Raw genomic sequence first — 12,500 nt, 5'->3', positions numbered from 1 at the left:
AATGGGTGGAAATCCATGATCTCTAGACAATAATATTTGTGTTATGTGTAAAATACATTTTCTATAAATCCCCTGTCTATCTCTGTCTATCCCCTGTCTATCCCCTGTCTATACCCTGTCTATCCCCTGTCAATCCCCTGTCAATCCCCTGTCTATCCCCTGTCTATCCCCTGTCTATCCCCTGTCTATCCCCTGTCTATCCCCTGTCTATCCCTGTCTATCCCCTGTCTATCCCTGTCTATCTCTGTCTATCCCCTGTCTATCCCCTGTCTATCCCCTGTCTATCCCCTGTCTATCCCCTGTCTATCCCCTGTCTATCCCCTGTCTATCCCCTGTCTATCCCCTGTCTATCCCCTGTCTATCTCTGTCTATCCCCTGTCTATCCCCTGTCTATCCCCTGTCTATCTCTGTCTATCCCCTGTCTATCCCCTGTCTATCCCCTGTCTATCCCCTGTCTATCCCCTGTCTATCCCCTGTCTATCCCCTGTCTATCCCCTGTCTATCCCCTGTCTATCCCCTGTCTATCCCCTGTCTATCCCCTGTCTATCCCCTGTCTATCCCCTGTCTATCCCCTTTCTATCCCCTGTCTATCTCTGTCTATCTCTGTCTATCCCCTGTCTATCCCTGTCTATCCCCTGTCTATCTCTGTCTATCTCTGTCTATCCCCTGTCTATCCCCTGTCAATCCCTGTCTATCCCCTGTCAATCCCTGTCTATCCCCTGTCTATCCCCTTTCTATCCCCTGTCTATCTCCTGTCTATCTCTGTCTATCCCCTGTCTATCCCCTGTCTATCCCCTTTCTATCCCCTGTCTATCTCTGTCTATCCCCTGTCTATCCCCTGTCTATCCCTGTCTATCCCCTGTCTATCCCCTTTCTATCCCCTGTCTATCTCTGTCTATCCCCTGTCTATCCCCTGTCTATCTCTGTCTATCCCCTGTCTATCCCCTGTCTATCTCTGTCTATCCCCTGTCTATCCCACTGTCTATCCCTGTCTATCCCCCGTCTATCCCCTGTCTATCTCTGTCTATCCCCTGTCTATCCCCTGTCTATCTCTGTCTATCCCCTGTCTATCCCCTGTCTATCCCCTTTCTATCCCCTGTCTATCTCTGTCTATCCCCTGTCTATCCCCTGTCTATCTCTGTCTATCCCCCTGTCTATCCCCTGTCTATCCCCTGTCTATCCCCTTTCTATCCCCCTGTCTATCTCTGTCTATCCCCTGTCTATCCCCTGTCTATCCCCCTTTCTATCCCCCTGTCTATCTCTGTCTATCCCCTGTCTATCCCCTGTCTATCTCTGTCTATCCCCCCTGTCTATCCCCTGTCTATCCCCTGTCTATCCCCTTTCTATCCCCTGTCTATCTCTGTCTATCCCCTGTCTATCCCCTGTCTATCCCCTTTCTATCCCCTGTCTATCTCTGTCTATCCCCTGTCTATCCCCTGTCTATCCCCTGTCTATCTCTGTCTATCCCCTGTCTATCCCCTGTCTATCTCTGTCTATCCCCTGTCTATCTCTGTCTATCCCCTGTCTATCCCCTGTCTATCCCCTGTCTATCCCCTGTCTATCTCTGTCTATCCCCTGTCTATCCCCTGTCTATCCCTGTCTATCCCCTGTCTATCTCTGTCTATCCCCTGTCTATCTCTGTCTATCCCCTGTCTAACCCCTGTCTAACCCCTGTCTTTCCCTGTCTATCCCCTGTCTATCCCTGTTTTTCCCCTGTCTATCCCTGTCTAGGGCTGATTCTAAAGGGGCTGACGGGGCTGGAGGGGTGGGGCTGCTCAAACGTTATGTTGCCGCCACCTGCTGGTAAACTGCCATTAAAACTCCCTTCAACCAGACTACATCATCCTCTAGTTTCTCTACCCAGCCATTTGACACTAGCAGCCTTTTCCCATGTTTATTTGGTATACATACACTCAATGGCCAGTTTATTAGGTACACCCATCTAGTACCCCCCCCACTTTGCCTCCAGAACAGCCTGTGTTATTCGGGGCATGGATTCTACAACGTTGCTCAACTGTTATTAAAGGACTTAACATTGTGCCAGGAAAACATTCGTCACACCATTACACCACCACCAGCCTGTGCCCTTGACAGCAGTCATGATGGGGGCCATGCTGCTTACGCCAAATCCTGTCTCTGCCATCAGCATGAGGAACTGGGACCGGGATTCGTCGGACCAGGCGATGTTTTTCCACTCCTCAATTGTCCAGTATTGGTGTGCCCACTGGAGCCGCTTCTTCTTGTTTTTAGCTGATAAGAATGAAAGCCGGTCTTGTCGTCTGCTGCAAAAGGCCATCCAAGACAAGGACAGACGTGATGCCGTTCTGCAGAACACTGTTGTACTGCGCCGTTATTTGCCTTTTTATTAAATTGTTATTCATGAAGGCTATTGTTTGAACAGAGAGCAATGCTCATATTTGAAATGTGCAGTCATTAAAATGTAAATATATTCTATGTAGGTCTACACCAGTGGGCAACCAGTCGATCGAAGGCATTCCTTGTCGATCACCAAACATTTTTGAAGAAAAGCAAATGATAAAGCCTTCCACCATTTTTCTTCCAATTCGTCATGCTGGGTTGGTGGTAGGTGCACTTGATTCAGAAGCCCTGCTCAGGGTAGGCAACATGCTCCCATTTTCAACCATTTCATTTGTCAGAAAGGACTCTGCCTACCCGGCGGACCAGGAGAGCTAAATCAAGTGGTCATAGGAACAACATGAATTTTGTGCATGAGGCAGAAAAAAACCTGGTGCGACTCGAGTTTGGCTATAAGGTGGAAGGTGTCCCCCTCTCTCTGGTCAGTCTCAGCGGAGGAAAGGAGAGAGCAGGGACTGTGAAAGGAGGACCCTCTGCTGAGACTGACCAACAGACTCAGGTAGCATCAGACCATAAAAATAAAAATAAAACATTTTGTTTTTCAATTCATGCTCAGCTGTGCCTCTCAAGTGATATAACAACTGATCTATTTTGTTATCATAGCTTGAGTTTTGAAATATAATATGCTCTGAGAAGAACACTATTGGCAGGCTAAGCATAGCCAATATGCTTCTGATAATGTGTTAAGCCTACACTACTAACGTCACTCTTAGAGAACTTTATATCAGGTTAATGTTGCTTAGGCATACATTGTTTTATGATGTTTAAAAAAAGAAAATCTGAGTGGTAGATCTCGGCTTGCTTTTTGATTCCGAAAAGGTTGGTGGTCACTGGTCTGGACTATTACAGGAGAGCAGGTCTCTGAACATAACGACCACTCTCCATGTGTCTCCTTCACAATTTCCTCTGAGCAGATGACCAACTGCAAGGCACATAGCATCCATAACGCATCATCAGTTTTGTTTTCAGATGGTTCCTTTATAACCGGTGTGATATTCAAACACAGGGATGGTTCCTTTATAACCGGTGTGATATTCAAACACAGGGATGGTTCCTTTATAACCGGTGTTATATTAAAACACAGGGATGGTTCCTTTATAACCGGTGTTATATTCAAACACAGGGATGGTTCCTTTATAACCGGTGTTATATTCAAACACAGGGATGTTTCCTTTATAACCGGTGTTATATTAAAACACAGGGATGGTTCCTTTATAACCGGTGTTATATTCAAACACAGGGATGGTTCCTTTATAACCGGTGTGATATTAAAACACAGGGATGGTTCCTTTATAACCGGTGTTATATTCAAACACAGGGAGGTTTCTTTATAACCGGTGTTATATTAAAACACAGGGATGGTTCCTTTATAACCGGTGTGATATTCAAACACAGGGATGGTTCCTTTATAACCGGTGTTATATTAAAACACAGGGATGGTTCCTTTATAACCGGTGTTATATTCAAACACAGGGATGGTTCCTTTATAACCGGTGTTATATTAAAACACAGGGATGGTTCCTTTATAACCGGTGTTATATTAAAACACAGGGATGGTTCCTTTATAACCGGTGTGATATTCAAACACAGGGATGGTTCCTTTATAACCGGTGTTATATTAAAACACAGGGATGGTTCCTTTATAACCGGTGTTATATTCAAACACAGGGATGGTTCCTTTATAACCGGTGTTATATTAAAACACAGGGATGGTTCCTTTATAACCGGTGTTATATTCAAACACAGGGATGGTTCCTTTATAACCGGTGTGATATTAAAACACAGGGATGGTTCCTTTATAACCGGTGTTATATTAAAACACAGGGATGGTTCCTTTATAACCGGTGTTATATTCAAACACAGGGATGGTTCCTTTATAACCGGTGTTATATTCAAACACAGGGATGGTTCCTTTATAACCGGTGTTATACTAAAACACAGGGATGGTTCCTTTATAACCGGTGTTATATTAAAACACAGGGATGGTTCCTTTATAACCGGTGTTATATTGAAACACAGGGATGGTTCCTTTATAACCGGTGTTATATTAAAACACAGGGATGGTTCCTTTATAACCGGTGTTATATTCAAACACAGGGATGGTTCCTTTATAACCGGTGTTATATTCAAACACAGGGATGGTTCCTTTATAACCGGTGTGATATTCAAACACAGGGATGGTTCCTTTATAACCGGTGTTATATTCAAACACAGAGATGGTTCCTTTATAACCGGTGTTATATTAAAACACAGGGATGGTTCCTTTATAACCGGTGTTATATTAAAACACAGGGATGGTTCCTTTATAACCGGTGTTATATTCAAACACAGGGATGGTTCCTTTATAACCGGTGTGATATTCAAACACAGGGATGGTTCCTTTATAACCGGTGTTATATTCAAACACAGGGATGGTTCCTTTATAACCGGTGTTATATTCAAACACAGGGATGGTTCCTTTATAACCGGTGTTATATTCAAACACAGGGATGGTTCCTTTATAACCGGTGTTATATTCAAACACAGGGATGGTTCCTTTATAACCGGTGTGATATTCAAACACAGGGATGGTTCCTTTATAACCGGTGTGATATTAAAACACAGGGATGGTTCCTTTATAACCGGTGTTATATTAAAACACAGGGATGGTTCCTTTATAACCGGTGTTATATTCAAACACAGGGATGGATCCTTTATAACCGGTGTTATATTAAAACACAGGGATGGTTCCTTTATAACCGGTGTTATATTCAAACACAGGGATGGTTCCTTTATAACCGGTGTTATATTCAAACACAGGGATGGTTCCTTTATAACCGGTGTTATATTCAAACACAGGGATGGTTCCTTTATAACCGGTGTGATATTCAAACACAGGGATGGTTCCTTTATAACCGGTGTTATATTAAAACACAGGGATGGTTCCTTTATAACCGGTGTTATATTAAAACACAGGGATGGTTCCTTTATAACCGGTGTTATATTAAAACACAGGGATGGTTCCTTTATAACCGGTGTTATATTAAAACACAGGGATGGTTCCCTTTATAACCGGTGTGATATTCAAACACAGGGATGGTTCCTTTATAACCGGTGTTATATTCAAACACAGGGATGGTTCCTTTATAACCGGTGTTATATTAAAACACAGGGATGGTTCCTTTATAACCGGTGTTATATTAAAGCACAGGGATGGTTCCTTTATAACCGGTGTTATATTAAAACACAGGGATGGTTCCTTTATAACCGGTGTTATATTAAAACACAGGGATGGTTCCTTTATAACCGGTGTTATATTAAAACACAGGGATGGTTCCTTTATAACCGTGTTATATTAAAACACAGGGATGGTTCCTTTATAACCGGTGTTATATTAAAACACAGGGATGGTTCCTTTATAACCGGTGTTATATTAAAACACAGGGATGGTTCCTTTATAACCGGTGTTATATTAAAACACAGGGATGGTTCCTTTATAACCGGTGTTATATTAAAACACAGGGATGGTTCCTTTATAACCGGTGTTATATTAAAACACAGGGATGGTTCCTTTATAACCGTGTTATATTAAAACACAGGGATGGTTCCTTTATAACCGGTGTTATATTAAAACACAGGGATGGTTCCTTTATAACCGGTGTGATATTCAAACACAGGGATGGTTCCTTTATAACCGGTGTTATATTCAAACACAGGGATGGTTCCTTTATAACCGGTGTTATATTAAAACACAGGGATGGTTCCTTTATAACCGGTGTTATATTAAAACACAGGGATGGTTCCTTTATAACCGTGTTATATTAAAACACAGGGATGGTTCCTTTATAACCGGTGTTATATTAAAACACAGGGATGGTTCCTTTATAACCGGTGTTATATTAAAACACAGGGATGGTTCCTTTATAACCGGTGTTATATTAAAACACAGGGATGGTTCCTTTATAACCGGTGTGATATTCAAACACAGGGAACGACATCCGTTTTTTTCTAATGACTTGATGAGCATCACGAGAGACTTCAACGAGCAAACATCTGGCGGTGCCGGTCCCCCATGTAGCAGAGTGGTTGTCAGGGACCGGGAGGGACCGGGAGGGACCGGGAGGGAGTAAGAGAGGTGTCAGCAGCACCCTAACTGTTAAAGGCACACCAGGGCCCTCAAACTAGACAAAGCCCATGTGCTTTCTATTTAAATGGCATCTAAATACATCCCCGTAACAAAAGACATGCAGTTAACCCTTTACACTAATAGGAATTGGCCTATATGGATAGGGCTAAATTGAAAAGTTTCTTACAGAATAAATATGAAACGCATATGCATAACTGTGGTAGCAATTAAAAGGGAACAGTTTGTTGATTATGGGAAAATGATTAGACCAAAGGTGAGGACACAACAGTTCACCTGAAACAGGGATTGAATCTAAACATTACACTGTTGATTTCACGTGCATAAATTACATCTGAAATTACTCTGGATACATTCAGTAACATGATAAGAATGTTTCCTGGAAAATACAAGGGTTTGAGTGAGAAGACTAACTGGTGTCTCCAAGTGGCCACACCTCTCCATAGCGTACACAGTTCCTAAGTAATTTCAATACAACTTTTGTGACTTGTAGAAGAGTCCTCAGCTCTGAGGCGCTCTATTGAGTTCTCCTAGCCGGGCCGTTGAGGAACTAGAGCTAGAACACTTGTAGTTGTTTATTTGTAACACAGCCATGCATCCTACCGTCACACAGTTACTGTTGTTGTTTACGCAATCCAAAAACTGTCCTTAATAAATCGCAATCTGGGTCAGGTGGGTAATTTGAAAGGTTGTTCTATTGCCAACATGACTAGCTAAGTTATAAAATATGATATTACAGTGTTATGCCCCATTCACATTAACCATAAGCACTCAGTTTTACATTGCGCTGGATGTCATTCATTTGAATGGGGACCGTCCACAACGGAGTGGAATCTCAACGCCCCCCTTGTGGTTGAAGGCTCTGTTCCAAGACAGACGCCGCACACCTAGAATTTATCATAACTTAGTCCGGCCAGAGTCTATCAAAGAACAGGAAGTTACTAAACCACAGAAGAAGATGAAAATACTATACGTGGTTTCCGCCGATGGGTTTATGGGATTGCTAGCAACTTGTAAACAAATACCCATTCCTAGAAGTGGGTACTATTTTAATAGTATGTTAAAAAGAAGCCAATTATAATTTATGACTGTTGCCTCATGTTTTAGTTTATTGTGATGTTAATGACGTTTGTTTTTTTATGATAACTATAAATTGGCGGTTGCTAGCTACAGTATAGCCTAGTGTTTAGCTAGCTGGCTGGCTGCTCTGTAAAATAGCTTGACTTGCTAGAAAGTTATAGAAACAAGTTGTGGAAAAAGTAACTAAACGAAACATGTTTTATTATCAACTGAATTCAATATGTTTCTCCTATCTTGAACGAAAAGGTCATATTTTACAATCTCCCAACATAAATGTGATCCCTGACAAGAGACCAGTCTCCCCTCCATCTTGTCTTGCGTTGTGAAACCGTATGCTCCTAATGAAATACGGCACGATGCAATTCAGGGAAACAGACAGTCATCTTGGTGAGCATAGAAAGGAGTCCTTCAGGTAACTCTTCTTAACAATAGACTGACAAACATGAGCTCATTCTGTTCAGAACAACCCAGGGTATGATGCCATGCCATCTTGTAACCGTACATCAAACATAGTGATCGTAAATGTTGACACTGTATAGAACATGAGATTTATGGGCCTATAGGCTGGAGGCCATACCAGGAAATGTCTCCTTTAGGCTACAGGCCGTACCAGGAAATGTCTCCAAAGGCTGGAGGCCGTACCAGGAAATGTCTCCTATAGGCTGGAGGCCGTACCAGTGAAATGTCTCCTATAGGCTGGAGGCCGTACCAGGAAATGTCTCCTATAGGCTGGAGGCCGTACCAGAGAAATGATACGGCCCCTTACATAACTTGACTAATTCCAACTAAATATCTATGTATTTGACAGTCTTATGCCAAGGAGTTTACAGTAATGACACACTGTGTGTCATTATGGAGCTCACTCTCCCTGGGAAGGTGCCAACCGTGCCATGACAAGGTACCACTTACTCTAAACACTTTTATCTTTTTAAAATGAAGCCTAAATAAATTCTAGCCCTTTTTCTAATGGTCGTCTGGAAAACTGGTCCGCAGGAGGTAACTCTAACCATATTAGTATGCAAAGGAGCTGCCCCTCGCGAGGCCTATAATTTCCTTGCAAATGATTTCCGTTTTTAAAATGAAAGAAAACAAGACAATGCGATTTTCAACGTGCGTCTGCATCAGGCTCCTCAACAGAAGCTCTATTTAAATAACTCAGCTCGCGTCAGCAGGTGGCAAAAAAGGAACTAAGGCAAAAAATGCAGAGTGGAAATATTCTGCATCTTTGATATGTAGTTGATTGGGTTTGGCACAATGTCCCGGACGGCGGTATGGAGCCGGTTGAGCTGAGGACACATTGGCAAAGAGTCCCTCTCCCTCCCCTCCTTCTGAAAGACTTCCCTTTGCTCTGTAGTATAATGTGGTGTAGGCTGGCTGTGACATGCTGGGTCCATCCTTTTACACAGTTAACTTAATTAAACATATAGGCCAGCTGAAAACGGATTTCATAGAAACGAATAGAAACACCGACAACTGACAACTTTCAGATAATGTCCATTTAAAACAAGGTTAGCCCATTTACGTAAGACTAAGCCAAATTAGGTGGTAGTCTATAGAAACAATATTATAATATTGGGTGGTAGTCTATAGAAACAATATTATAATATTAGGTGGTAGTCTATAGAAACAATATTATAATATTAGGTGGTAGTCTATAGAAACAATATTATAATATTAGGTGGTAGTCTATAGAAACAATATTATAATATTAGGTGGTAGTCTATAGAAACAATATTATAATATTAGGTGGTAGTCTATAGAAACAATATTATAATACTAGGTGGTAACCCATAGAAACAATATTCTAATACTAGGTGGTAACCCATAGAAACAATAGTCTATTTAAAAAATAAAAACAACGTTTTAAGTGAGAAGTAGGGATTGGTCAGAAGCCGAAAAAGAAAGGAAATTCACATGAGCACCTCAATGCCTCCTCCACCCATGCTCTACCAAGGTTTTCCATGCTCTACCAAGGTTTTCCATGCTCTACCAAGGTTTTCCATGCTCCACCAAGGTTTTCCATGCTCTACCAAGGTTTTCCATGCTCTACCAAGGTTTTCCATGCTCTACCAAGGTTTTCCATGCTCTACCAAGGTTTTCCATGCTCTACCAAGGTTTACCATGCTCTACCAAGGTTTTCCATGCTCTACCAATGTTTTCCATGCTCTACCAAGGTTTTCCATGCTCCACCAAGGTTTTCCATGCTCTACCAAGGTTTTCCATGCTCTACCAAGGTTTTCCATGCTCCACCAAGGTTTTCCATGCTCTACCAAGGTTTTCCATGCTCTAGGTTTTCCATGCTCTACCAAGGTTTTCCATGCTCTACCAAGGTTTCCCATGCTCTACCAAGGTTGTCCATGCTCTACCAAGTTTTTCCATGCTCTACCAAGGTGTTCCATGCTCTACCAAGGTGTTCCATGCTCTACCAAGGTGTTCCATGCTCTACCAAGGTGTTCCATGCTCTACCATGGTGTTCCAGCACACATCTTTGACCTAATACAGTAGCTATGTTGGTCTATTGTACTTCAAACAATGTGTCTGCAGGTTGCTTAGGATTCAAACCTTCTCAAACAGCCTAATCCATACTCTTAGTGGAGGTGCTCCTGCTATAATGGGATTTGTACCTCATACAAGTTAAGGTATTGGATTCTACACACACCACACTAATCCCATTCCAATACCTTTTTTTTTACTTGTTTTAATGATATGAAAACAGCTATGCTTTTGTACATTCAAGACCATCATGCTTGACTGAGTGAAATGTTTTGTCTTGTAGTAATGTGGTGCCTGCCTGTATTTCCTTTAGCCTTTTTATTTAGCAATACCTGTCATTGAGAAAAAAACAATTGGTCAGCAGTTTCCCAGCATAACACCAGGTGGTGGTGTGTTGGACACAGTCAGTCAGATATATGAGGTCTATAGAGCTTGGCTCCATTCCTGATTTATGTAACCGTTAGCTTACCTGTGTAACATTTACATAAACTGAAAAACACTTGTTTTCCAAAACATGGTCCTGTTTTATCAATTGCTATGCTGATACATGGACAGTTCAATATCTCTGTCAAATGAATATGGAGCTTAAAGTTGTTTGTATTTGTATTTATTTTAGCAATAAAGATGATGACGCTACAATATTACACATTTACACTAGGTCTATATCTAGAAACACATACAGCCTAATGATAAATATATTTGTATAATGACACTAAGTAGCCAGTTTATTAGGTACACCCATCATACAGCCCTGATGAGACAATGATCAGGGGGCCATTTGCACCATTCTTCCGGTGTGTGTGTGTGTGTGTGTGTGTGTGTGTGTGTGTATGTGTGTGTGTGTGTGTGTGTGTGTGTGTGTGTGTGTGTGTGTGTGTGTGTGTGTGTGTGTGTGTGTGTGTGTGTGTGTGTGTGTGTGTGTGTGTGTGTGTGTGTGTGCATATTCCTCTGAAGAGTACAAATTAGTCTGTTTGAGAAGGTTTGAATCCTAAGCAACCTGCCGACACATAGTTTGAAGTACAATACCAACATAGCTATTGTAGTAGGTCAAAGCTGTGTGCTGGAAAACCTTGGTAGAGCATGGGTGGAGGAGGCATTGTGGTGCTCCAGAATGTCCTTTCTTTTTCAGCTTCAGACCAACCCCTACTTCTCACTTAAAATGTAGTTTTTTGTTTGTTAATTTCCATGGTTTTTACACTGGAAGGTGATTATACAAAATTATACAACCTTTTCACATGCAGAAGGTGTCTTTCTGAAATGTAATTTGGTGTTCAAATTATGTTAAAAATATGTATGTGTTTTGTTTCACAATGTATTGTCCAGGGCCAGGTTTTCAGGGCTAGGTTTTCAGGGCTAGGTTTTCAGGGCTAGGTTTTCAGGGCTAGGTTTTCAGGGCCAGGTTTCCAGGGCTAGGTTTCCAGGGCTAGGTTTTCAGGGCTAGGTTTTCAGGGCTAGGTTTTCAGGGCCAGGTTTTCAGGGCCAGGTTTTCAGGGCTAGGTTTCCAGGGCTAGGTTTCCAGGGCTAGGTTTTCAGGGCCAGGTTTTCAGGGCTAGGTTTTCAGGGCCAGGTTTTCAGGGCTAGGTTTTCAGGGCTAGGTTTTCAGGGCCAGGTTTCCAGGGCTAGGTTTTCAGGGCTACGTTTTCAGGGCTAGGTTTCCAGGGCTAGGTTTTCAGGGCTAGGTTTTCAGGGCTAGGTTTTCAGGGCTAGGTTTTCAGGGCCAGGTTTTCAGGGCTAGGTTTCCAGGGCTAGGTTTCCAGGGCTAGGTTTTCAGGGCCAGGTTTTCAGGGCTAGGTTTTCAGGGCCAGGTTTTCAGGGCTAGGTTTTCAGGGCTAGGTTTTCAGGGCCAGGTTTCCAGGGCTAGGTTTTCAGGGCTACGTTTTCAGGGCTAGGTTTTCAGGGCCAGGTTTTCAGGGCTAGGTTTCCAGGGCTAGGTTTCCAGGGCTAGGTTTTCAGGGCCAGGTTTCCCAAAGGCATCTAGTCTGAAATGGCCGAGAAACTTTTGTGATAATTTTCTTTTGGGTCCCCACATTTTAAATAACTGTTATTTTAATCATTATTATTATTATTATTATTATTATTATTATTATTATTATTATTATTATTATTATTATTATTATTATTATTATTGTTGTTGTTATTATTATTATTATTATTAAAAACAACAACAATTATAACTTGTTTGTTTATTATTATATTGTTTGTTTTTGAAATGCAGGATACGTTTACATGGCTTCAGAATGACATTATTTTCGTTCGAACAAATTATTTAAACCTTTGCAGCCTCTCTATTTCCATAATTGCACAAAGACACGCTTCGAACAGACAAGAGAGCGTCTCTGAGAAGGTCTGCTGATATCTGCGGGAATGTATTCATTAATGCACCTACGTGCTAGAGTGCATTTATTCAGACCAGGAGTCTATGAATGTT

This window comes from Coregonus clupeaformis, unplaced genomic scaffold (genome assembly GCF_020615455.1).
Source record: "Coregonus clupeaformis isolate EN_2021a unplaced genomic scaffold, ASM2061545v1 scaf0036, whole genome shotgun sequence".
In the NCBI taxonomy this organism is placed as follows: Eukaryota; Metazoa; Chordata; class Actinopteri; order Salmoniformes; family Salmonidae; genus Coregonus; species Coregonus clupeaformis.
The sequence above is the reverse complement of the archived record's forward strand: the minus strand, read 5'-3'. Positions refer to the sequence as shown.